Below are 26,105 nucleotides of genomic sequence, written 5' to 3' on the forward strand. Positions count from 1 at the left end.
TCTCTAGTACCTACTATTTATTTGGTGTATATACATTTCTAAACTTTTCCCTGACTTTTTTTATCTTTTGTAAATTGTTGGTAGGTTATTGAATGAATAGATTTAGATCTTTATTTGTATATTTTCAAGTTTTGGGTTTTAAAAAAGAAAACCTTTACTGTTTTTGTAAAATCATAGAGCCTTGCTATAAAATTTCTACAACATATAACTATACAAAGAAGAATGTAAACATATACACACACATGTAAACATATGTGGACTCACTTAAAATCCCACCCAAAGAGTAATTATCATGAACATTTGGTGAACATCATTCGGCCATATTTCTAATGCATATATACAGAGAGACAGATGGTAAAAATAAATTTGAGATAAAGGGAATGACACTATACATGCTATTTTAAAATGGGGGGGAGGGGAGACTGGGACAAAGCGAGAGAGTAGCATTGACGTATACACACCACCAAACATAAAATAGATGGGTAGTGGGAAGCTGCTGCATAACACAGGGAGATCAGCTGGATGCTTGGTGATGACCTAGAGGGGTGGGATAGGGAGGGTGGGAGGGAGGCTCGGGAGGGAGGGGACATGGGGATGTATGTATAAATACAGGTGATTCACTTTGTTGTACAGCAAAAACTGGCACAACAGTGTAAAAATTATACTCCAATAAATATCTGAAAGAAAAATACTCTCAAAAGATAGCTATTCATTTCATCGGAAAAACACTGGATCTTTAAATTTAAAGATCCTTCACTGAGCTTCCTTCAAAGCAAAATTTCTCACAGTACCCAACCAGTGTGTGAATATTTTGGTTTTATGTGAGTGTTCACCAATTCCAGGCAACACCATTTTGACAAACAGGTTTAGCATTGAAACCAACAGTTGCAATTCAGTGGAAGTTCTCTCTTTTTCATTTTAATAACATTTTTTGCACAAATTCTAAAACGATAGGATCCCTGTTATTCTCGGTACAATGCTCATTACTCGTATCTTCTGGGGCATTACTGGACGTATACTTTGGAATAAAGGGGGCTTTTACAATGTCAAAAAAAAGTATTGAGGTTTTTTGTTGTTCGAGGTTTATTTTTAGATAAAATTTTTTTATTACAAAATTTTTGTTTCTAAGAGATTTCTAAAATATAAGAAAATTATGAAAACAGTGAAGTATTGCAGTTTCATGATCAAATTTATCTACCAGAACGTTTATAAAATTAGCTCTATGGAAAAATGCCCTCTACATCCCACTATCCGAGATGCCTTGGCTTCTTTGTCCGTCTCTTACAGATGGAGAACATGCTAAAATTTTAAGAACAACGAGGCAAATAAATCGCAAAGCTAAAATGACAAATCTTGTGAAAGAGCCAGGACTTAATGTAATTGATGAAATGACACGGCAGCCACACAGGTAAAGCCATCACTGATTGAAGATCTGGTAGCTTCAGACCAGATAGTGATTTTAGAGGAGAAAAGGACAAGGATGATGGCCGGGAAGGAGCTTCAGAAGAGAAAGGCTTAGAAGTTGAAGGATTAAGAGACGCTCTTGGGCACACATTGAAGAATGTCTCGCGTCGTCTGCGACAAAAGACTCCGCTTTGGGAGGCGACGCTGGAGAGGAGGGATGTTGGCGCACAGGCTTTCCGTCCGGCCAGTCAGTCAAGTTATGAGCACCCCTCGGCTCCTGGTTAAACATCTGTTACTGCTTGCGATGACGTCCACAGCTCTCCACTCCCTTCGTGCTGTGGAAATGAAGACCGGCCGAGAACACGCAGGCTGCTGATTCAGGGCTTACGACCGCGAGGGAGTCGGCCGCCAGCACTTGTGTCCAGCAGAGCCTCAAAGGCGGGCAGGGGAGTGGGGGGCTGCACAGTGAAAAAGGGCAAGGCTCGGGGTGCCCTGCTGGAGGCTGTTGGCACGGGGAAGCTGGAGACGGGCTACACAGAGTGGGACATCGTGCATGACTGGTTGGGGGCACACGTGGCTTTTCTGCCTTGCCCTGAGTTGACAGTAGGGGTAAAACACACGGAAGCTGGCCTGGACCCATCCTGGCTGCCTGGCCCGATGGCTGCAGAGGCTGTGGGCGTCTCCTGGGCTTGCTGCTGCAGGGATTGTGGGCCAACGTTCTGTTGTCACATACGGTCTGGCCATTGTCCATTTGTGTGCCTAGTCCCTCCATGTTTCCATGCCGTGTCAGTTGTCTGTTGTCACAATAAGGCCCTATTACAACCCCTTTCCACCCCAGACTTGGGGGGTTTCAAACAATAAGATTCATCTGACTTATGAGTAAGCCTACAGGCTGGCGATTTTGGCTGGGCTTAGCTGGAGGTTATTCTGGCCTCAGCTGGGATGCTTCTTACACAAAGAGGCAACTTTCCAAGGAAGAAACCCAAAAGAGCTACCATTCGAATGGCATTGGCAGGCTGTCGGCTGACCCAGGCTGGCTGGGGCAGCTGGGGTCCCTCAGTCGTGGCCCTCAGGCTTTTCCTCCCCAGGCTGGCTGGCCTAGGTGTGTTCTTCATGGTGATGGCAGAGGGGCTGCTCTGGCCCTGGCGTGCACACGTGTTGCTGTGCCGGCAGTCAATGCAAGTCGCAGGGTGGAGCCCAGAGCAGAGGGGCGGCACCGCCCAGAGTGTGGGTGGAGGAAGAAGGGGCGGCCCCAGCTGCCGTGCCGGATCTGTGCCCATGACTTTGAGTCTGTCCACCCCTGGCCCGGGCGCGGCCCACCCTGCACTTTGTCTGGATGAGTGAAACTGTTGGGTGTGAGAAGACACCTTCGTGACGGTTGTTCCTTCCTTTTCACGTATGAAACACATCATGACTACTTTTTAAGTGAGATCTTAGCTCGTGGGTCCAGAATTTATTAATTCATCCAGAAATTGTTTAAAATGAGGCTGTTAAACCACTTTCATGCAGTTGCCTGTGCATTTTTTTCACAGCTCAAAGATAAGCTGGAAGTACATGTTTCTGTGAATATTTTAAGTGTCATACGTGTCACTGATGTGGTATTTATTTTCACTGTTATTGAAACCCTCTGAAAGCTTCCATATGAAGTATACATTTTTTCTTTTTTAATTGCACCTGATTCTCAGTTCTGAGTCTTTAGGTGGCAACAGTCTTACACACAGGTTATACTTTTCATTCATATTAAATCCTATTATAATAACTGTCACTGTCTCTTTATTACCCTTAAATGAATCATAAAGAAAGTGAGTTTGGAGTAAAGTACAGCAGGTTGTGAATTTTGTAAGAAATCATCACGTTTTGTGTACACAGCAGTGCATGAAGTTGAATGCTGAAAGGCTCCAGCTGCCTTGGTTGTGACAGTGTCGAATTGGAAAAAAACACCACACTGGAACAAATGCCATGTTAAGAACTTTTAAGAAGCTTAAACTTCCTTAACAGAAAAAGAGGTAGTTTCACATAAGTAGAAACACAAAAAGAGACTGCAAAGTAAAAAATAATACATAAAAATTAGTTCTGTTTTTCTAAGGTTATCCTATTGCTATTATGTTATGCTCTGCACAGTGGCTTGGTTTGATAGTATTTTCATGTATATTTTAATTGAAGGTTGTATTATTATCAGCATAACTAATTTATGTGGCCACTTCTTTAAATACGTTTGATTTGTTTATTCATTAAACTAATAATTATTAAACGTCTATTCTATGAAAGTACGATGCCAAGAACTCTAGACACATCAACGTTAAATCAGTCCAGAGCCCTGCCCTCAAGGAGGTTATAGTTTAGAAGGAGAAGAAAAACGTGCACACGAAGAACTAAAGTTAAGATAAAAAGAGCTGCCCTCCACTTGCGGAGAAGGATGGATAAGCTGGGGTGTGGGGAGTTGGGGGGGAGAGATGGCACTTCTGGCTTTGAGGTGAGGGTGTAGAATCAGAGAAGGGTTGGAGGGAAAAATGGACCACGAGAGACAAAGGGATCTGGACAAATTGCACAGAGCAAGTGTCCTGAAAGGAGTCACACAGGTGAGCAGGTGGGCAAGGTGTGTCCGGGACCAGGTGAGAGCAGGTTGGCTGTGGAAGGAGGGGAGAGGGGACAGGTTTGCAGAGAGCTGGTGGGAAGTGGGAAGGATTAGAGGTGCTGAGCGAGGGCAGGACTGGTCAGGACTGTGGCGTGAGGAGCCTGACCTGACAGGTGTCCAGCCGGAGAGAGGGGAGCCTGGGCTGGGAGAGCTTCCCAGAGGGATGGAGCAGCATTAGGGACGTGGGTGGGCAGGATGTGGCCCCACAGGACCCACAGGATGGGGCAGGAGGGTGGCCGGGGTGCCCCAAGCTTGGAGGCCGCAGGAGAAAATGTTCTGTGCACGCGCCAGGGCTCATCTACACAGCCTCAGACGACCACACTCATGAAAAGTAGCATCAATGTGGAGAAGGAGAAAGCCTCAGATGGGTAATTGGGGGAATTTCTATAATAACTTTAAAAAAAGTGCAGGTTACACCCCGAGAAGGACGGAAGGTGACTGTCTCACCAGCCCTGTGCAGTGTAGGCAGGAACTCACAATAAACTATAGAGTTAAAAGCAGAGAGGGTGACCGTCACTCAGCCATGAAAAGCAGTGACACAGACTACAGTGTGGACGAACCTCGAAAACACGGGGCTCCGTGAGAGACGCCAGACACACAAGGACAGTGAGTTGATTCCACTTACACGAGCTGTCCACACAGGCACGTCCACAGAGACAGAGAGCGGCCAGGTGGTGCTGGGGCTCTGGGAATGAGGCGTGACCTCTGAAGGGCGGGGTTTGGGGAGATGATGCAAATGCTGTAAAATGGACCTGCTGGTGGTCGTACAACCCTGTAAACACGCACACACCACTGAGCTTTATACTTAAGGTGGGTGAACGTGTGGTATAGAAATTAAATCTCTATAAAGATGGTATCAAAAGTGAAAAACCGCACGCTTCCAGGCCCACCTCCAGAATCTGACCCCAGAGGTGAGGGGTCTGGCAAGACCTGCGTGTCTGAAAGCCCCGTTGTGTTCAACCAGGTGGTCTGAGGGCACCTCACGAAATCCTCCCCGTGGCCTCACAAGCGTGGGGCCCTCGTGTGGTTAGGCCTCAGGCAGAGAGGCTGGATTCCGTGGCCTTGTCTTCCTCTCTTAGGGACTGCGGCATCGTCTCCGTAGAAGGAGGTGGGTCAGCTTGAACCCCGCTGCCCTCTTCTGCACGTTTCTTCTTTCTCTCCCGGCGATGGTGCCGGCCGAGCTGTGCCAGAGCTACCAAGGCAAGAGCATCATGCCATGAAACTGAGCATCACTGAGCCCTGTCAGTGCGTACACGTAGCCTCTGCTGGAGAGTAAAGAGTGAAGACAGATCTTTTGCTGTCACTTCTGGTGTTTCCACAGCTCCGTGCTTCTTGCACGTGTTGTCACCACTGATCTCACAGAGGAAGGCCAACTGCTTGCATTCCACGGTTGCAATTTCCATATTTTTTTCTGGGATTACCAGTTGTTGCCCCAATTGTGTTATCTAAATTTTCTGCATCGTTGTAGGGGAGAGGAGGATTAGTCAAAGTTTGAAATGTTAGCTCAATTTTGAATTTACTGATTTTTAGATTCTGGCAGGACATCTGAATCCAAAAATACATTAAAAAAAATCAAACCCAGAAATCTCATGGAATTGAACATGGTGTTGCTTGCTTTTCTGATTTGCTGTGTTTCCAGCACACAGCTCAGGACCCACCCATGGCGGGCGGCCCGTGAGCGTCTGTGGAATCCATCCTCTTCCGCGTTGGAAGAGCCACATGATTTAAACCCTCCACTAGGGATAAAAAAGGAGGACTTTTTTCTTTGATTGCTGAAGGGTTTTGAAATAAAAGATCAGTGTATCAATTCTTAAATCATCAGAGTAACTATCTTTATTAGGATAAACTGTTCTTAACACAGTGCTATAAAGCTTGGGTTTTAAAAGTCAAAAGACTTGGGTTCCAATCCAGGCTCTGTCACTAACTAGGTGTGTGTGATCTTGGACAACACCGTCAACAAACAAAGGTGCCTTTGTTTCCTCACCTTTTCCAGAGGAGTAATAATGTCTGCCTCAGGATTTTTGTAGGATTAAGTTAGGCAGCATCTGTAAATTAGATCAGGTGATTTTGTAGGATTAAGTGAGAGAGTATATGTAAAACACTTACCTGGTGCCTGGTAGGCAGCACATGGTTGGAAACGGTTGGCGGTTTTGCTGGTAGCAGCGGCTACAGGCGGTGTAATGTTCAAGCAGGCAAAGCTGGTGTTTCTGTCCCGATGTTCTTTGCCGGCCATTTCTTTTCACAGTGGCCCTTGTGGTGAAAGTCCACGTGGGAGAGAGCTGGGCTGGGTAGCCTTGCCGATGGTATGGAAGTCTTGCTTCCATAGCGTCTGGTTGGGCACAGATCTACTACAAATTATTTTTCAACTATGAAAATAGGAGCAAATTAACATGTTTTATTTGAACTTATGTGACTTAGTTTAAACTTTACGACTGGGTTTCAGATAACAGCAGATTGAAATCACAGTTCTCTGAACAATGGTAAGTTCAGAGCTTGTAGTACGTGAGTTTTATTTATGTCTTTTTATTTAAAGCTCTTCGTTCTCTGAGAATGCAGTAACGTTCTATCATTTCAGACCTCAGAATTAGCATTGAAAACATGGGATTCTTTACCTGGATTGATGGAAGTAATTTATTGTTTGCTAGGTCAAACACAGCATGCTATCTGTCACACTGCGGTTTGTGTATCTTTCTAGAAGCTTTCAACTTTGATCTGAGTCAAAGTACACTCAGTAGCACAGATGACAGAGTTAGAAAAAACCCCAGTGATGTGCATTGTCACTCACAGAAACTCTAAATCAACAAGTACAGAGACGCAGAGTGAAAAACCCAAGTCCTTTAAAGAGGCTTGTACGTTCTTGTGGGAGAGCAGACCTGGGTCTTTCTCGGGCGAGACAAAGGTGTGGGACAGTTTATTAGTTCAAGGCTGAGCTCCTGGGTGCCATCTGAAGGCGCCTCTTCAAGGCCAGATTCTGGCCCTTGCCGGTATTTTAGGTAAACACTCGCATTTAAAAGACCTTGCACCGCAGGGCTCCCCGCACATAAAAGCGGCTTTCTTAAACTGTCATCAGAGCGGATTTTAGAACGTGCTTTTAATACTTACAAGGTTGATGTTTGCCTTTTAAAAATGCTATTTGAGATAGCTTTTTATTTAACTTTCCCCTCGGTGTGGCTTTTACCTGATTGGCGGCAGCATTAAGGAAACTCGCCTTGTTGTGAGACCAGACAAAGATTTAGGGAAATGTTGCACATGTGACCTTTTGAAAGTCAAGGCTTAAAAAAAAAAAAAAATCCTTGTTTAAACACCATAAAAACTGGATGGAAAACAAAGGCATATAATCTTCATCTGAACATTTGGTTTCAGATTCTTTTTATTGAGCTCAGGTTGATTATACTGGGAGATAAATTAATTGTTTTCCAGGATGCTCTGTACTTCTATTTCCTCTCTGGTTTTAACAAGCAATGGCTCAGATCAATAAAAAGGTAAAAGAAAGAGGTTTGGGGTGTGGGACATTTGGATATACTTAACTCTTGCTCTCCTAGATTATTAAGAAATTTAGCTCTGCTGTTCAGTCTGCATCTGTAGAGTCAAGTATTGGTAGGAAATTCAAGCTCGTATATCATGAATATTATCAACAGCTGCAAAACAACACACAGCACAGGCGTACCAGAATTTATCCAGACACACCTTCATTTATTGGCATTCCCTTTGTTTCCCGTTTGAAGCAATAACTTTGCTTTAAAATTATGTTTCTATACGTAGAATATGTTTAAAGTCACGTATATTGAGTTAAAAATACATACACCGTTTTGATTGTACAGTTCCAGGCATTTTGACAAACACGAAAAATCACAAAACCACCATGAAAATCAAGATATACAACATACCCACCAGCACACAATGTCTCCTTCCGTCCGTTTCTAGTCAATCCCTTCCCTTCGTCCCCAGCCCCTGGCAGCCACTCATTTGCTTTCTGTCCCTACAGTGTGGCCGGCTCCAGGACGTCATATGCATGAAACCACACCGCAGGTGACCTTTTGAGTCTGGCTCCCCCCCCCCCCCCCCCAGCATAATGCCGTTGAGATTCATGCGTGTTTGACATGCACCCAAATTTCCTTTTTATCGCTGAGATATGTTCCATTTGGTGAGCGCGCCTCACGCTGGGAATCCGTTCTCAGGCTAATGCGCATCCGGGTTGACTTCAGTTTTGGGCAGCTATGGATAAAGCCGCTATAAACACTCACACACTGGTTTTTGTGGGGCCATGTTTTCACTTTTCTTGGATAGATACCTAAAAGTGGGGGTGCCATGGTAAGCGTGTTTAACGCTACACTGTGCTGTCTGCACGCATGTGGGGAGTTCGCGTTGCTTGGCATCCTCACCAGCACATGGTGCTGTCAGCTTCTCCTCCTCCTCCTCCTCCTCCTCCTCGTAGCCATCCTCAGAATGCGTGTGGTGCTAGCTCACCGTGGTTTGAATTTCCCCAAATGGAGAATGGTGTTGAGAATCTTTTTGGGTGCTTATTTTCCATCTGCCTATTCTTTTTGGTGAAGTGTTTGTTCAGGTCTTTTGCCCATTAAATAAAAGGGTTGCACGAAATCATTGTATTTTCTGGATACAGGTCTTTTGGTGAATAAGTGATTTACAAATATTTCGCCCCAGTCGACAGTATATTTTTTTGTTTTCTTAACAGTGCCTTCACAGAGCGAACATTTCTAATTTTGATCAAGTCCAATTCATCAATTTTTATTTCCAATTTTTATTTTGCTTTTGGTGTCATATCTAAAAAATCTCCACTTAACTCCAGGCCACAAAGACTGCTCCTATGATTTCTAAAATGTTTATAGATTAACATTTGACATTTAGATCTGTGATGTATTTCGGGTTAATTTTTATATAAGCTGTGAGGTTTAGATGGTGGTTAATTTTTTTTTCTTTTTTTTTGCATATGGATGTCCAGTTATCCCAGTAGCACTTGTTGAAAAGACTGTTCATTTTCCTCTAACTGTCTTCACCTCTTTGTCAAAGATCAAAAGGCCATATTTGTGTGGGTCTGTTTTTGAACTCTCTATTCTGTTTCACTGATATGTTTCTTCTATTCCTTTGCTGATACCATACTGCCTTGATTGCTGTAGCTTTGTAATAATTCTTGAAATTGGTTAGTGGGAGTCCTGCAAGTTTGCTCTTCTTTTTCACAGTTGTTTGGCTATTGTCGATCCTTTGTCTTTCCCTACTGATTTTTGAGTCAGCTTGAATGTATACACAAAAGTTCTGCTGGGATTTTGATTGGAATTGCATTAAACCTGTAGGTTGATTGAAGAGAGTCTTCCAATCCACGAACATTGTATGTCCCTCCATCTAATTAGATCTTCCTTCCTTTCTTTAATCAGGTTTTACAGTTTTCATAGCTAAATGTATGATTTTTGGAGCTAGTGTAAATGTTACTATTAAAAATTTTTTCTTTCTAATTATTTATTGCTTACATACAGAAATATGATTCTGTGGGTTGGCTTTGTAACTACAAACTTGCTAAGCTCACTTATTAGTTTTAGAAGCTTGTTTTAAAGAATCTTTGGGATTTCTATAATCATGGCATCCAAGAAGAGGGAAAATTTTTGTATGCCTTTTATTTTTCTTTTTTGCCATATTGAATTGCCTAGGACCTGCAATATGATGTTTATATAATGTCAGTGCTGGTTTTTGTTTGTTTGTTTTTTAAGATGCCCCTTATCAGCTTAAGGGAGTTCCCTGTTATTCCCAGTTTTCTGAGTATTTTATCATGAGTTGATGTTGAATTTTGTTGTGCTTTTCTGCACCAATTCATATGATCATGTGGTTTGTCTTCGTCTGTTTATGTGATGGGTTACAATGATTGATTTTTGAATGCTGAACCAGCCTTGCATTCCTGGAATAATCCCTGCCTCCCCACCTCACAATGGAGTATTACTCTTTTCTACATATTGCTAGATTCAATCTGCTCATATTTTACTGAGAATTTTTGCATGTATATTCAGGAGGGATATTATTGTGTGGTTTTCTTGTACTCTGTCTAGGTTTGGTATCAGATAAGGTAGGGTTTCTTTCTCTTATACATTATATGTAAATATAAATATATGAAAGTTTAATAAGATAATATTTGAACCCACACCCTAATGTAGGGACTAGAAGATCACCACTGCCTTGCATTTACCTCTGTACCTTTCTTATTCTATCACAGGGATTCTCCTACAGAGGTAATCACCATCCTGAACTTGGTGTTTATCACTTCCTTGCTTTTGTTTATACAGTTTTATTCTATATGTTTCATATCCTCAATGACATGTTTACATTCTCCTCCTTATTTTTTCAGATTTATACAAATGGTATCATACTGAATATCATCTTCTGGACTTTTTTTCATTTAACATTATGTTTTTTATTTTTTATTTTATTATTTATTTATTTATTTAAGAACTTTTATTGAGATACAGTTAACAGACAATAAACAGCATATATTTAGAGTGTACAGTTCGGTATCCCAGTCTCCCAGTTCACCCCCCCAACCCTCCCTGCTTTCCCCACTTGGTGTCCATGTGTTTGTTCTCTACATCTGTGTCTCTATCTCTGCCTTGCATTTCCTCTTTCATAGTTGTTAACATTTACCTTGTGTATTGAGGTGCTCCTATATTAGGTGCATAGATATTTATAATTGTTATCTCCACTTCTTGGATGGATCCCTTGATCTTTATGTAATGTCCTTTCTTGTCTCTTGTAACATTTTTTATTTTAAAGTCTATTTTATCTGAGTATTGCTACTCCAGTTTTCTTTTGATTTCCATTTGCATGGAATATCTTTTTCCATCCCCTCACTTTCAGTCTATATGTGTCCCTAGGTCTGAAGTGGGTCACTTGTAGACAGCATATATATGGGTCTTGTTTTTGTACCCATTCAGCCAGTCTGTGTCTTCTGGTTGGTGCATTTAGTCCATTTACATTCAAGGTAATTATCGATATGTATGTTCCTAGTACCATTTTCTTAATTGTTTTGTTTTTGTTTTTGTAGGTCCTTCTCTTATGTTTCCCACTTAGAGAAGTTCCTTTAGCATTTGTTGTAGGGCTGGTTTGGTGGTGCTGAATTCTCTTAGCTGTTGCTTGTCTGTAAAGCTTTTGATTTCTCCGTCGTATCCGAATGAGATCCTTGCTGGGTATTCTTGGTTGTAGGTTCTTCCCTTTCATCACTTGAAATATATCATGCCACTCCCTTCTGGCTTGCAGAGTTTCTGCTGAGAAATCAGCTGTTAACCTTATGGGAGTTCCCCTGGATGTTATTTGTTGTTTTTCCCTTGTTGCTTTTAATAACTTTTCTCTGTCTTTAATTTTTGTCAGTTTGACTACTACATGTCTTGGTGTGTTTCTCCCTGGGTTTATCCTGCCTGGGACTCTCTTCCTGGACTTGGGTAGCTATTTCCTTTCCCACGTTAGGGAAATTTTCAACTATAATCTCTTCCAGTATTTTCTCAGGTCCTTTCTCTCTCTCTTCTCCTTCTGGGACCCCTATAATGCAAATGTTGGTGCATTTAACGTTTTCCCAGAGGTCTCTTAGGCTGTCTTCAGTTCTTTTCATTCTTTTTTCCTTATTCTTTTCTGCATCAGTGATTATCACCATTCTGTCTCCCAGGTCACTTATTCGCCCTTCTGCCTCAGTTAATCTGCTGTTGGTTCCTTCTAGTGTATTTTTCATTTCAGTTAGTGTGTTGCATATCATCTCTGTTTGTTTGCTCTTTAATTCTTCTAGGTCTTTGGTAAACTTTTCGATCTTTGCATCCAGTCTTTTTTCAAAGTCCTGGATCATCTTTGCCATCAGTATTCTGAATTCTTTTTCTGGAAGGGTGCCTATCTCCTCTTCCTTTAGTTGTTTTTCTGGGGCTTTATCCTGTCCCTTCATCTGGTACAAAGCCCTCTGCTTTTTCATTTTCTCTATCTTTCTGTGGCTGTGGTTTTCAGTTCCATAAGACAAAATACTGCTAATATTGCTTGATACTGCTGTCTGCCCTCTTGTGGAGGAAGCTATCTAGGAGACTCGTGTGTGCTTCCTGATGGGAGGGACTGATGGTGGGTAGGGCTGGGTGGGCGGAGCTAAGTAAAACTTTAATCTGCTTGTCTGCCAATGGGTGGGGCTGTGTTCCCACCCTGGTGGTTGTTTGGCCTGAGGCCACCTAGCACTGGAGCCCACAGGCTCTTTGGTGGGGTTAAAGGCAGACTCTGGGAGGGCTCACGCCAATGAGCACTTCCCAGAACCCCTGCTGCCAGTGCCCCTGTCTCCTCGGTGAGCCACAGCTGCCCCCCACCTCTGCAGGCAACCCTCCAACACCAGCAGGTAGGTCTGGTTCAGTCTCCTATGGGGTCACTGCTCCTTACCCCTGGGTCCTGGTGAACACACTTTTTTGTGTGCCCTCCAAGAGTGCAGTCTGTTTCCCCCAGTCCTGTGGAGGTCCTGCAATCAAATCCCACTGGCTTTCAAAGTCTGCTTCTCTGGGGATTCCTCCTCCCGTTGCTGGACTCCCAGGTTGGGAAGCCTGACGTGGGGCTCAGAACCCTCACTTTAGTGGGTGGACTGCTGCAGTATAACTGTTCTCCAGTTTGTGAGTCACCCACCTAGCATTTATGGGATTTGATTTTAACATGATTGTGCCCCTCCTACCATCTCATTGCGGCTTCTCTTTTGTCTCTGGATGTGGGGTGGTTTTTTTTGGTGAGTTCCAGTGTCTTTCTGTCGATGATTGTTCAGCAGTTAGTTGTAATTCCAGTGCTCTTGCAAGAGGGAGTGAGCCCACGTCCTCCTACTCTGCTATCTTGATCCTGTCTCCTAACATTATGCTTTTTAGATTCATCCATATGGTTGCCTACACTTGTAGGTCATATTTTTTTTTTATCAGCTGCATAATTTTGTACTGTCATGCTTGTACCTTAATTTGTTTTTTCATTCTTCAGTCAGTGGACATTCAGGTTTTTCCTAGTTTATTTTTTATTAGGCTTAGGGCTGTTTTAAACATTTCTGCACATGTTCCCTGGGACAGAGATACAATACTTTTTCTAGGGTATATACCTAATAATATAATTCCTAGGTAAGGTATGCAAATGTCCAACTTTAGAAAACATCAAAATGCTTTTTACAGTGGTTTCATAGTGGTTATGACAATGTATATTCCCAAGAGTGGGGTGTAAAGTTCTCACCAATCCAGTGTCTCCAATATTTGGCATTGTTAAGCTTCTTAAATCTACTAAGTGTAACAAGTGACCTCATCATAGTCTTAGTTTGAATCTTCCCATTACTCAGGTAGAACAACTTTTCATACAATAACTTTCTGTTATTTCCTCTTCTGTGAAATCCCTGATCGTGTCTTTTCTGTTTATTTAATGTCATTTACCTTCTGCTAGGGTGTTCATGTGTAGTACTTTATATATTCTGAATACAGGTCTTTTTTCAGTTAGATGTGTTGCTAATACCCTAGTTTGTGGCCAATTTTTAATTTTCTTTATATTATTTTTTGATGAAGGGAAGCTCTTAATTTTAATGTAGCCCAATTTAACAAGCTTTTTCTTTATGGTTAGTGCTTTTTGTCTTCTATTTAAGAGATAGTTCTCTACCCTAGGATCATAAGGGTATTCACCTATATTGCCTTTGATTTACCTGGATTTGAATTTTGTGTATGATATAATGTAGAGCTCCAGTCTGATTATTTTTTTTTGGTAGAGATACCTAATTTTCCCAGGACCATTTAATAAATAGCTATCCTTTCTTCAATGGTATACAAAATATCTCTGTTTTATATTAGCTTTCCATATATATGGGTTTAATTCTGGGATCTCTATTCTTTTCCATTAATTTATTGTCTATAGCTGTGCCACCATCATAAGCACTCCAGGTATATCCGGAGTTATCTGGTGCATCTGGCTGGGGGAGGACTCAGCATGATACTGCGTCTTTCTGTGCATAAGCACAGTATCGCCCTCCATTTGTTCTGTAGTTCTTTTTCTTTTTAATTTTTAATTTTTTTAATTTTTATTTTTTTAAAGATGTACAGCTGGGTTTACTATTACTATTAAAATAAGGTGTGAGAAGAGAACCAAAGCCAGGGGCTCCCAACACAAGCTGTAGCCTCTGGAGGCTTCCAAAGGATCAGCATTGACTTCAATCTTTCGCAAGAGTGCAGCTCTTCAAGGTTCACAAAGAGTCAAATCTGTTGTCTTGTCTTCGAGGGTAAAAAGGAGCCGGAAGCACCCCAGTGTAAACTAAGTTCAACTTCAACCTAGAGGTGGAAGGGACCTGCCTAAGGTCACCTATCTCAGGAGAAGGATCTAGACCAGGTGCTCTCAAAGAGGCGTCTCCCTTGCTGGGATTCCCCGGGTTCGCCAGTCAAGCCGCCTGTCGCTCCGGCCCTCGTCCCCTACCTGGGTCTCAGGTCTGCTCTCGCGCCATGTGGCACATGGAGGGTGTCCTCCCAGGTCTAGCAAGAAGGAGGCGGAGCCTCTGTAGTTCTTTTTAAATGCCTTTCAATAAAACTTTATAAAATGTCTCCATGCAGCTTTTACCCATCTGATGTCAGACCCATACTAGTTATTTATAAAGGTTTTTTTCTATATGAATGGTATTAACACTTTCTGGTTTTCTTTTCTGTCACTGGCCAAGAAATGATATTGATTACTGTAAATATATGGGTTGTATGCCAAGCTATTTTGATAAACACTAATTATCTTTAATAATTTGTCTGAATATTCTTTCTGGTTTCCTGGACAGTTATCTCATCTGTAAATAATGAAGTCCTTTCCTTCCCAATTCTCATACCTTTAATTTCTTTTTCTTTTCCTACTGCACAAGCTATACCTCGTGTCCAGTGTTGATTATAAGAGATTATGGGCATCATTTTTTCATTTGTGATAGTAAAAGAAACGCTTCCACAAAAGCGACACGTGGTACAGATTTTGGTAGATATTCCTTATCTGGACAAACATTTCCCTTCTATTCCTACTTTGTTAAGGGGTTAGTGATCTGTTCCTTGAAAGTTTGATAAAAGTCACTTATAAAAGCATCTGAGTATGACATTTAGTGGGAAAAACTAATTTAATTTCATTAATTATTATAGGACAATTTAGGCTTTGCTTTATTTCTTGAGTCAGTTTGTTATATTTTTCAAGGCATCGAATAATTTGTTATAAATTTTCAAATTTATAAGCATAAAGTTGTTTATAACATTATCTTTATAATACCTGAAGTGTCTCATGATGTCTCTTTTTTCACTCCTGATAGTGGTGGTTTGTTCATTTTCTCTAAATTCTTGCTCAGTGTCAAACTATGAACTTCACTCATTACTTCAAAAGGCAAATTTTGGCCTTTGCTCTTCTTTATTGAATGTTTTTATTTCATTAATTTCAGCCCTTTCTTATTTTTCTCTATTTTATTGTTTACATTTTTTTCTCCCTTTTTTGTGATGGTTGGTTACCTCATTTTACTTTCAGCTTTCTTCTTTTCTAACATATACATTTAAGGCTACAGATTTTCCACTAATTACTGCTTTAGCTGAAAATCTACAAACTTGCTACGTAATATTTTATGATTTTTTACAACTACCTTTACCTCTAAGCTACTGAAACCTCGGTAAATGCACATTCTATATCTTACATATTATCAGCCCAGGATATAGTGGAAAAGGTAGAACGTGTAATTAGTGCACACGTGAGTACTTTGATGGAGCACAGGGCACTGATGCAGAGACATTTTGTGGTTAGAAAGAAAGCTATTAACTGTCCTGATTTTGCTTGAATGAAGCAGCAAGGTGAAGTACTGAACCCCACGTGTCTGCTTGGTGTTTATAATCTTTTTGCAACTGCTACAGAATTACTTATAAGAATTATAATGCTAGATACAATCAATTTAACAAATATTTATCAAATGTTGTATAGGTGACAGGCAACACACCCTTGAGCATTTTAAATTCTAGGGTGGGGGAGGAAAATATGTAGGCAGATAATGTTAGTAAAGTGTAGTAGTGATTATGATAAAGGGATATAATGCGATTTGCGAGGACCCTACTCAGTCCGAGGACGTGTACATTTGGGGAGGTCTGACTCAGGAAAAATTTCCTGGGGTAATGCCTGAGCTGAACTTTGAACCTTATTCTGGTCACTGATTCAGAGCATATAGCACAATTGGGAGGACGTTACCCCAGGCCTACAAGGCTACCATTCCACTAGGCAGCTGCTTCGGGGGAACGGAGAAGGTGGTAAGAGCAGTGAATTCATGGACAGGAGCCGAATGCCATGTTATTTGCTGTGAGATGAGTTGGGTCCCTGGTCAGAAGCAGTGTTATATGCAATATCTGCTGATGAAAAGGTACTGCATGATTCATGGATGGCACTGCGGGCAGGGAAAGCAAATCTCTGTCTAGAGTGCCTGTCTATTCCAGAGAGAAGACAGACCCACCTCTCCCATGATGGAAATGCTATCAGCACGCTGTCAGGGGGCAACTGGTCTCCCTGGGGTCTGGAACCCCCTGAGGACTCAGCGCTGGCCTCTGCTGCTGGCAGCATGGGACTCAGGGTGGCTGCAGCCGCAGGAGCCTCTGTGAGTGGATGTCTATGCCGCTGAGGCCAAGCATAACCTTCATTCTTGGTGCTGCAGCCACTCTGTTCAAGAGTCCCTGTGACACGGCCATGGCGGCTGGGAAAGAGGCTGCTGGACATTCGCAAAGCCCATCCAGTCGTTCTCTGTTGACATTGCCCTTTGCTAGGCCTTCTCGCGAGACAGATACACTCACACTGTGTGTCCACTGGAGAGGTCTTTCCAGGTGTTCACACTTTATTGTCAGCTTTCCAACTGTATTCCTGCCAAATCTTTGACCATCCAGCCAAATCTTTTCCCAGTGGATAGCCACTGCTGGGAAAGCTCTGGCCATATTTCCTTCCAGGCAGAATGAGCAATGAGGTGCTTTACCTGAAGTTCTGCCCACTGGGAGGACTCCCCTTAACCACTGTCCTTCAGAGCAGCCTGTATGGGGTTGTAGGGCTCCAGCTGCCCATTTCTGGGTGGTACCAGTATATTGTACACAACCATTCACATAAGGTCTGGGCTTTTCATTCCTCACTCAGCTCGTCATCAGATACCCTTCCTGAGGCCATCTCATGCTGCACGTGAGATGCCACAGAGCAGGCACCAGGGGGGTCTCAGCCACTTGCTCATATGCTTTCAGAATCTGCATGGGTCTGGTCTAATGTGTGTCTCTTCATCTTGATGATGGAGAGCTGCTGTGCAGGCCTGATTTTGTGACGTTGGGGTCAGACAACATCCAGTTCATGAAGAGTAAGAGAAAGAAAGGGGAAATGGGGAGAAGTAGAGTTAAGAAGCCTGAAGTTTTTTCTTTAATACATCTTAATCAGATATGTGAGGGTTCTGATAACCTAAAACCAGCAGATAATCTCGAAAGGAAGCACTGTGCCACGTTTCCTGTCATTGAGTCCTGCAGATTTTACCTCAGATCTAAACGTCTCATCTGTCCCCTGCCTTCCAACATTCTATCTTTACTGGGACCACTGCCGTGCAAAAAGTTCTCTCGTTTCCTCTTTAAATCAGTCAGAGGACCTACCTAAAATACAGACCTGGCCATGACCCTTCCCACGTGAAGGACTTCAATGGCTCCGTGGTATCCTTCTGTAAATACCCACGCTGAGTGCCTGCCAGGGGCGGGTGCCGAGTGGGCTGGTGGGCTGCAGGATGCCCGAGATGACCGAGGTCCCTGCCCTGCACAGCTCATGAGTCAGTGTGAGGTGGGCCAAGGGTGGGCCCACCTGGGCCCACCCACCCCAAGAGGCAGGTGAGCTGATCACCATGCCCAGGGCCCATGCCAGACCTATGAGGAAGTAGCTGGTGTAAACTGAGGGGAGAAATCTCTGACGTCCTGCTTCCTGACTCCAGCTTGTTTAAATTTCATCAGTGACCTCCATGGAGAATTATGGTTACAGAGGGGAAGGGTGGGAGGAGGGCTAGTTAGGCAGTTTGAGATTAGCAGTGTGTATTGGGTTGGCCAAAAAGTTCGTTCTTTTTTTCTCAGAAGATGGCTCTAGCAGTGCTTAGTTGTCTTTAACTGCGCTCAAAAAAATTTTGTTAGATTGTATTGTGACAGCTGTTATATCAGCTGCATTAAAAAAAACTTATCAAAACTGGTGAATTTTTGTGTAGCCATTTTAATATTGAAGATGGAAGAAAAAAGCAAAATTTTGGCATTTTATGCTTTACTATTTCAAAAAAGGTAAAAATGCAACTGAAACCCCCAAAAGATTTGTGCAGTGTGTGGAGAAGGTGCTGTGACTGATCGAATGTGTCAAAAGTGGTTTGCGAAGATCTGCGCTGGAGATTTCTTACCAGATGATGCTCCACAGTCGGGTAGACCAGTTGAAGTTGACAGCGATCAAATCGAGACATTAACTGAGAACAATCAATGTTATACCACACAGAAGACAGCCGACATACTCAAAATATCCAAACCAAGCACTGAAAATCATTTGCACCAGCTTGGTTATGTGAATAGCTTTGATGTTTGAGTTCCACATAAGTTAAGTGAAAAAACCTTCTTGACCACATTTCCTCATGCGATTCTCTACTGAAATGTAATGAAAACATTCCATTTTTAAAACAAATTGTGATGGTCGATGAAAAGTGGACACTGTCCAATCATGTGGGACAAACGAAATGAACTACCACCAACCCCACCAAAGGCTGATCTTCATCCAAAGAAGGTGATGTTGTTTGTATATGGTGGGATTGGAAGGGAGTCCTCTATTATGAGCTCCTTCTGGAAAACCGAACAATCAATTCCAACAAGTATGGCTCCCAGTCAAACCAACTGAAAGCGGCACTCAACAAAAAGCATCCGGAATTAGTCAACAGAAAATGCATAATCTTCCATCAGGATAACGCAAGACTGCATGTGTCTTTGGTGACCAGGCAAAATCTGTTAGAGCTTGGCTGGGAAGTTCTGATTCACCCGCCGTATTCACCAGACACTGCACCTTGGGATTTCCATTTATTTCGGTCTTTACAAAATTCTCGTAATGGAAAAAATTTCATTTCCCTGGAAGACTATAAAAGGCACCTTTATCTTTGCTCAAAAAGATAAACAGTTTTGGGAAGATGGAATTATGAAGTTGCAAGAAAAATGGCAGAAGGTAGTGGAACAAAAGGATAATTACGTTGTTCAATAAAGTTCTTGGTAAAAATGAAAAAATGTGTCTTTTATTTTCACTTAAAAACCGAAGGCACTTTCTGGTCCACCCAGTACACGTTCGTGGCTCCCGGTTGTCGCTGGATGAGAACAGTGACAGCAAATCGCTTGTGGTTTAGGTGTCGGCTCCTCTCTGAGTTCAGGTTCAGCATAAAGACACACATGCGGCCCCGGCTGCCCTTCGTGGACCCCTGCGCCCTAACAGCGCCGCGGCGGTGAGCGGGAGCCGCTGGTCAGGGTCCCACCTTCCTGCCGCTTCAAAGGTACAACCGGCCAAATGCAGCACAGAGGGTAGCAGCCAGGCCAGCGCGCAGCGGTGGTGCTGCGGCCGTTTCCCGGTTTCATCCTTGGCTGAGATCCAGCAGTGATGCTGTCCCGGCCCTTCCTTACCCGCGATGCTGGCAGGCTCTCTCTGTGAAGGTGCTGCCAGTCTCGGGTGTCCGTCCTAAAGCGCCTTTGAAAGTCAGGTTTTGTTTTTCTGGGAACTTGTAATACAAACCATAAGTTATATTTGAATTCTAAGGTTAAGTAAGAAAGCCCACTTAACTAATATGGTGGCAAAAATATTGAATATTAGCAAGAAACAGGATAAAATACTCTTAATCAAGCCACTGAACAAGCACGCCTGAATAAGCAACAGGCCCCTCTTTTCCGTGGGCCTGGATCCCAGGCTCTTTCGCCGCCCTGCAGCCCTGGACGTGGTGGGCGGCGGCCCTGTCTCTGGAATCGCCCCCGCTGTTCCGCTCCCCACCTGGCTGGGCCCCCGGGCAGCGCTGCCACCCCTGAGAACGCTGGGCCGCTCGGGTCCCGCCCCCCGCCTCGCACCCTCTGACCCCGGCAGGGCAGGACCCCGGGTCTGGCCTCCCCTGGCTCCCACCCGGGCATCCGTGCCTGCCTTGCATGGGACACGTGCCTGCCTTGCATGGGACACGCGCCTGCGCGTCCGCACCTGCCGCCGGCGCCGTGCGGTCCTGTGGGGACGCGGGGCCGGCGCCGACCTCGGCCTCGCGGAAGCTGGGGTCGGCCCGCCCCGCCGCCGCTCCTGCCCCCGGCCTTCCTTTTCCAACGTTGGGAAGAATCCTTTAAAAATGCAAGCGTCCTCTTGCCCTGTTTGCGAGTACACCCGTCGCTCCGAGAACGAAGGGCCAGGCCTGCTCCCGGGCCACCTGCCCAGGGCCGCCCCTGCTCCCTCGCGCTCTCGGCGGCGGTGGGCCCGGCCCTCGGCGCCCTGCACGCCGCGCCGTCCTGTCCGGGGCCAGGGCCCGCGCGCGCAGCTCGCTCGCCTCCGCCGGCCCGGCCGAGCGTCGTCGCAGGTCGCGGCCCGGGACAGCGCTCCGTCTCCGGGGGGCCGCGCCGTCGGAGGCTCGGGGGTCGCGTGCCCGCGGGGCCGCAGCCCCCACCCGGCCCACCTGCCTGCGCCGGGCGCGCGAGCCGCTCCGGGCGTTTGCCGGCAGAGCGGGTTCACGTCAAGGCTCGGCAGGGAAGGCGCAGGCGCGAGGAGGAGACCTGCTCCCAGTCCAAACGCGTCACGCGTGACTGTTGACGGGGAAGGGGTTAGACCAGCGCGGATGACACCCGTACGCGGGCCGCCGGGCGGGAACCGCGGAAGCCAGCGCACGCAGGGACTTCGGGGCCACAGCGGCAGGCGCGGCAGGCCGTGCGGTGAGGCGTGGTGAGGCGGCGCGACGTGACGTGGCGTGACGTGACGTGACGTGACGTGGCGTGACGCGACGCGAAGTGGCGTGAGGTGGCGCGACGTGGCGTGCCGTCAGCGGGTGGGGCGGGACGCGGGGCCCTGGACGCGGGGCGCGTGTGGCCCGCACGTGTGTCGCCTGCACGCGTGTCGCCCGCCGTGTTCCCACGGCTGCTGTCAGCCCCGCCTGTTTCCTAAACGTCTGCGCCGGCATTCTCCGCGGCGGGTCCGCGTCCCGGCTGGAGTCACTTTCTCCTCCGGATGTTGCCAGAAGTCACCGCACGTGGCCGTCCACGCTGAAGAATAACGCTCGTTTCAGAAGGCAGGGGACTTACCACGTATCTCGAGGCGATCCTCACGGCCTTCTGCTTCCTTCATTCCGCCGGGCGGAGAAGACGCCGGCCCCGCAGGTGGGACGCAGGCGGCGCGGGGCGGCCCGCAGGTGTTGCTGGGCGTTTTCCCAGAGCAGCCCCGGAGGCGGTGGGGGCGGGGGGTGGGGGGTCCTTGGGCAGCCCTGCCCCCTCCCCGCCCCCGCCCCGCGCGCGCGGGGCGGCGTGGGCTCAGTTTCTGCTTCTCCACGGGAGGTGGCCGGGGTGCGGTGGCGTGGGGACGCCCTTGGGAAGATCTGGCCCTGCCAGTGACGGAGCTCAGGTTACGGTCGCTTTCACGCGCGAGAAATTGGCGCACAGGCTGCTGCGGCAGCCCCACCGCATGGGGTGACCTCAGGACCTTCCGTCTGCGCGTTGCTGGACGGTCTGCAGTCTCAAGGTCATGGTCACTGTCCAAAATAGCGTCTGAAGCTGCAGCTGTCTTTCTTGTCAGAGGAAGGGAAGGAGAGAGGAAATAGGAGGAGGCCCTTTCCAGCTGCCGGGGCCGCCCATCAGAGCTTGTGCCTCAGGCACCGCCTGTGCCTCAGGCATCTTCAGCCCAAACGCAGTCTCTAGTTTCCAGGGAGGGTGGAAACTGTAGTCCTTCATCCTTGGGAATGAAGTGCTGGGCAGAAATCAGGCCCCGTTAGCAGAGATGGTGGCCGGTGGGTAGACAGCCTGCTCTCCTGGCCGCAGACATGGGGACTGGACCCGCCTCTCTTGTGTCACGGTGGTCAGTCAGGTCGAGGCTGCGGTTCCGCAGTTGAAGCTGGGGGTGGGGAGGGTGAAGGCAGAGAATAAGGAAGCAGCTGTGGCATTTCACTGCTTTAAAGTCATCTGTTCCCAAGTAGCTTGCCAAACAAGGCATCTGCACATCCAACTCAGTTTACTGGGCTGTACGCTAGGGTTGGCGGCCAACCGCCAGGGACAGAGGAAGTTCCACTTGGCCTGGTCACTGTTTCCCAGGTTCACTCCCTCAAGGCCTCCTGGAGACTGAGGGAGGTGGTTAGGGCTAGACTGGGTGTCCTTGCGTGCCCTGCTCAAGGGTCATCACATCATTCCCTATTGTCCTTTAATTTTCAATAATTGAGAAAGACATCCTCTTGCAGTACGGACCAGGTAGTTCAGAGAGCAGCCTTCTGCTATTGATTTAAATCAGAGTCACTAGTTACTCCTCTTTTTTGCAAATAATTTTGCTCAGTAACTCGGTGGATATAAAAATTGGAAACCTTGGAAAGGGTGAATTAACTTTTTAATAGACAAGCTCCTTTTTTTTTGTCCATTTGAAATTGGGTTGTTTGTTTTTGTTGAGTTTTAGGAATTCTTTGTATATCCTGGATATCAATCCCTTATGAGACATATGATTTGCTAACGTTTTCTCCCATCCCATGGGCTGCTTTTCAACTTGCTGAGAGTCTCCTCTGAGACACAGGAGTAACATTTGTTACCTTGAAGATTTAAACAAGTTGAAGCCTTTCTTGGAAATAAGTTTCGTCTGTAGAGTTTCCTCATTGGCTGGCTTCATGATGCATTGAAAAATGAAGATCAGGCTTATAAACCCCATAATCCACAAATAAGCAATAACAGCGTGTAACACTGGGCAGGTATTACTGTGCAGTGAAAACAACAATAGAACATTTACTTCCATCTTTGTCGATAAGTATAATGCTGGCACAGATTTTTTTCTTAACATTTCCTGGTTTAATGTTGCCACTTTACTCTGGAATTGAGTTAAAATGAGTAAACCCTTCAGAGACCAAGGGAACTGGTCTTTGCTCTGTGACGTCCCTGTCACCACCTCCTGCTGGGCTGGGTTAGGGATTCACTCCAAACAAGAGTTCTGCCGAGTGTGTATCAGAAGCTCATCTTTTACGTACAGAAATGTTAAAGGAATAGTTGCTCAGGTAGCAAAGATTGACTTTTCAGCTGCTATTTTATGGAGCTATTAACTCAGAGACACCATTACTTAAATGTAATTTTTATTATTACAATTAAAGACTGATTTGATTTTATGAGATCATGCATTTTTATTTTATGGAAGTTTTATAGTTAGATTCAATTTAAAAGATTACTCTGTATTTAAAGTAAAATAAGCAAGTACAGTATTAAAATTATACTGTACTTCTTTTGCAAATCTGATATTAACATTTCGACACAGATGATTACTTTGGTAGAATCGAATGTTTCCTGACATAACTACGTAATGGCTAATGGAAAACAACTTCATCTGTTCTGCTTGTGAAATTTCAAGCAATTGTTTACTTATTAAATGCGTCAAGTTTAATTAAGTTTATTGTCAATTTTCTGCAGAACGTAAAAGTTGCTTTCCTTTCAGATGATTCTCAGAGGAAGAAATTTCTTTGGGTTAAAGTGAGCTTCTGTTGGTATTTTATTGTTTATGCAAAGTTGTAAAAATACAGACCAGCACTCAAAATGCCAGCTTGTGGCCTTAACATTTCACAAAGGGAGGAGGTTTAGGAGCTGAGCGAGGCATGTGTGTGCAGCTGAGATGCACACAGCCATCACGTGGCTGTGAAGCCCGGCTTATGACTTTGCAAGTTTCCCTGTGATTTTTTTGAAGGCTTTGTTTCTGATGGAGGAAAAGAATGTAAGAGTATTTGCACGAAACAGACTAAGCTGCTAGTAAACATGTCCCCTTTAAATTAACTGATGTGGGGACAAAGAAAGTGCTTCCTTGTTGTCAGCTGCATTTGTCGTAAGTCACAGGGACAAACAAGTGAAGCGGCAGGCCCTCTTCAGATCCCTAAATCGGAAGGTCTGTGAAGTGAGTCAAGACGGAATTAGAGCCTTCTTCCCACTTGTTTTGGCTGAAAGCTTGCTCTTCTTTCTCTCACTTGTGTTTCTTGGGAGGGAAACTGGGTTTTTCCAAGATTGAATTAGCGTGGGAGCAAGTATTACTCAGGAATGGGAGTCCTTTTCAAGGTCTGAGCGCTTGTGGTGAGTAAGTGCTGCCTAGTGAGTGGCTGACGGCACATCCCTGGGGCCCCCGCGCCCGGCGCAGTGGTCATAGTCTCACCTTCATCACTGCTGTGAGACAGGGGGAGCTTGTCTGGCTCGTGGTCTGGGGCTGATGGGGGGCGTGATGGGGGGCCCTGAAAGAGGCCGTCCTTTTTTTTTTTCTATTCTTTTTTTTTCTTTTTGGCCTCGCCTTGGAGCTTGTGGGATCTTAGTTCCCGACCAGGGATTGTACCTGGGCCAAGATGATGAAAGTGCCAAGTCCTAAGCACTGGACCTCCAGGGAGTTCCCAGCTGCTCCTCCCTCTTTAGGAGAAAAGAAAGGGCAAGAAAGAAAGGACTCCAGTTCCTAGAGCAGTTTGTGGGGAGTCTTTGGTCCTGAGAAGGGGATAGAAAGCCCAAAGGACTTAATTCTAAAGAGAAGAAGCATCACAGGGACCCAAGGGAAAACGAGGGTGCTGGTCAGGCTGTCTCTTCAGTTGTTTTACTTTCCAAATACAAGTGTTTGGGTTTGCACTGGCAGGTGTCAGAGATGCAGGAGAGCCAGGGTCGAAATATACGATGTGGACACTGAGTTTCTTCTCCATTCAGTAGGGTTTTTGGTTGTTTTTAAAGGAAATTACCTCCAATAAGTAAGTAAAGTTGGGGAGTTGGGGTTTTCAGTTGCCAAAGTTGGGGGTTCACCAAAAAGGGCTTAAAGTCATGACAAGGGGGGTATCCTGGGCCCAGTGTTCCAGCAGGTGGTTAGCATTGCTCGTGGGAACCTCAGGCCAGGTGCTCTGTGGGGGTCCTGAGGCGAAGGGCTCTGGATCTGCAGGTCTTTTAAGTACGAGGGATGGACACCTGTGCTGGGGCCAGCTACTTGAAGGCAGCCTGGACCCCGCAGAGATGGAGCTGGGTCCCCGGGGGCAGGTGTGGACAGGAGGCCTCGGGCTCTGCACGCCCCGCGTGGTAGCTGGAAGCCCCGTGTGTGAGGCCACGGCTCCAGGGACCGTCTTGTTATGCTTCTCTGGAGTCCCAGGATGTGTCACTTTGGGCTCCTCAGTCCTGGAATGGGTGCGTTGGTGCTGGATTCACAGGGTGGCTATGAGCGTTAAACCAGTAACAGTGTGTCGCAGCCTGGCACGGGGGAGGGGCTCGGTGCCTCCCGTCCCTGTGGCTGGCCCCCGCAGAGGCGATTTTCACCCTGGCTCTTGACTCGCCGCCCGAGCAGATGGCCAGCCACGTGCGGCTGATGGTGATTCTGCAGCATCCTAACTACTGACCCTTTGACCCGGACCAGAGCTTCAGACTGGTGACCTCCCATGGTGACTGTGACTCCACTGCAACAGCCTCCGGCAGGCCCGGGGAAGGTCTCCACCTCCGTCTGGGTGGGGCTGTGCTGGCTGGTAAGGGAGTCCTGGGGTCAGGGGTCAGGGGCAGGGCCCCTAGCACTGGTCACATCTCCCTGGTTTTGTCCCGAACTCAGGGGAAGTGCTTCCGTTCAGTCGGGCGTGGCCCCGTGACGCGGTGGTAACGATGGAATTAGAACAGAAGTGGTGGGTTTGCTTCCAGCCTGACCACAAAACTCAGGGGCTGGTGTGTGAACTCCCCCCCACTGCGAATGCTGTCCTATAAGAGACCCCGGCAGCCGTACAGTGAAGACGCGGAGCTGGCTGGAGTTGGAGGGACAAACACGGTTTTTTGTGTTAAGCCCCAGAAATGTTGGGGACTGTTTGTTGCAGATGCCAGTGTCGTCTCAGTAAGTAGAGCATTGTTCCTTGTGAACAGCAGGG

At 45.8% G+C, this 26,105-nt stretch overlaps 1 long non-coding RNA gene across 1 annotated transcript in view; it reads left to right on the forward strand.

The window, feature by feature from the left end:
• The first annotated feature begins 21,075 nt into the window (after positions 1–21,075).
• Positions 21,076–26,105, forward strand: part of LOC130851729 (uncharacterized) — a 30,996-nt gene continuing 25,966 nt past the window's right edge. Inside the window, exon 1 of the long non-coding RNA XR_009053261.1 lies at positions 21,076–21,396. This is a non-coding gene — a long non-coding RNA (uncharacterized LOC130851729). The remainder of the gene's footprint in view (positions 21,397–26,105) is intronic.

Source organism: Hippopotamus amphibius, chromosome 4 (assembly GCF_030028045.1).
Source record: "Hippopotamus amphibius kiboko isolate mHipAmp2 chromosome 4, mHipAmp2.hap2, whole genome shotgun sequence".
Classification (NCBI taxonomy): domain Eukaryota; kingdom Metazoa; phylum Chordata; class Mammalia; order Artiodactyla; family Hippopotamidae; genus Hippopotamus; species Hippopotamus amphibius.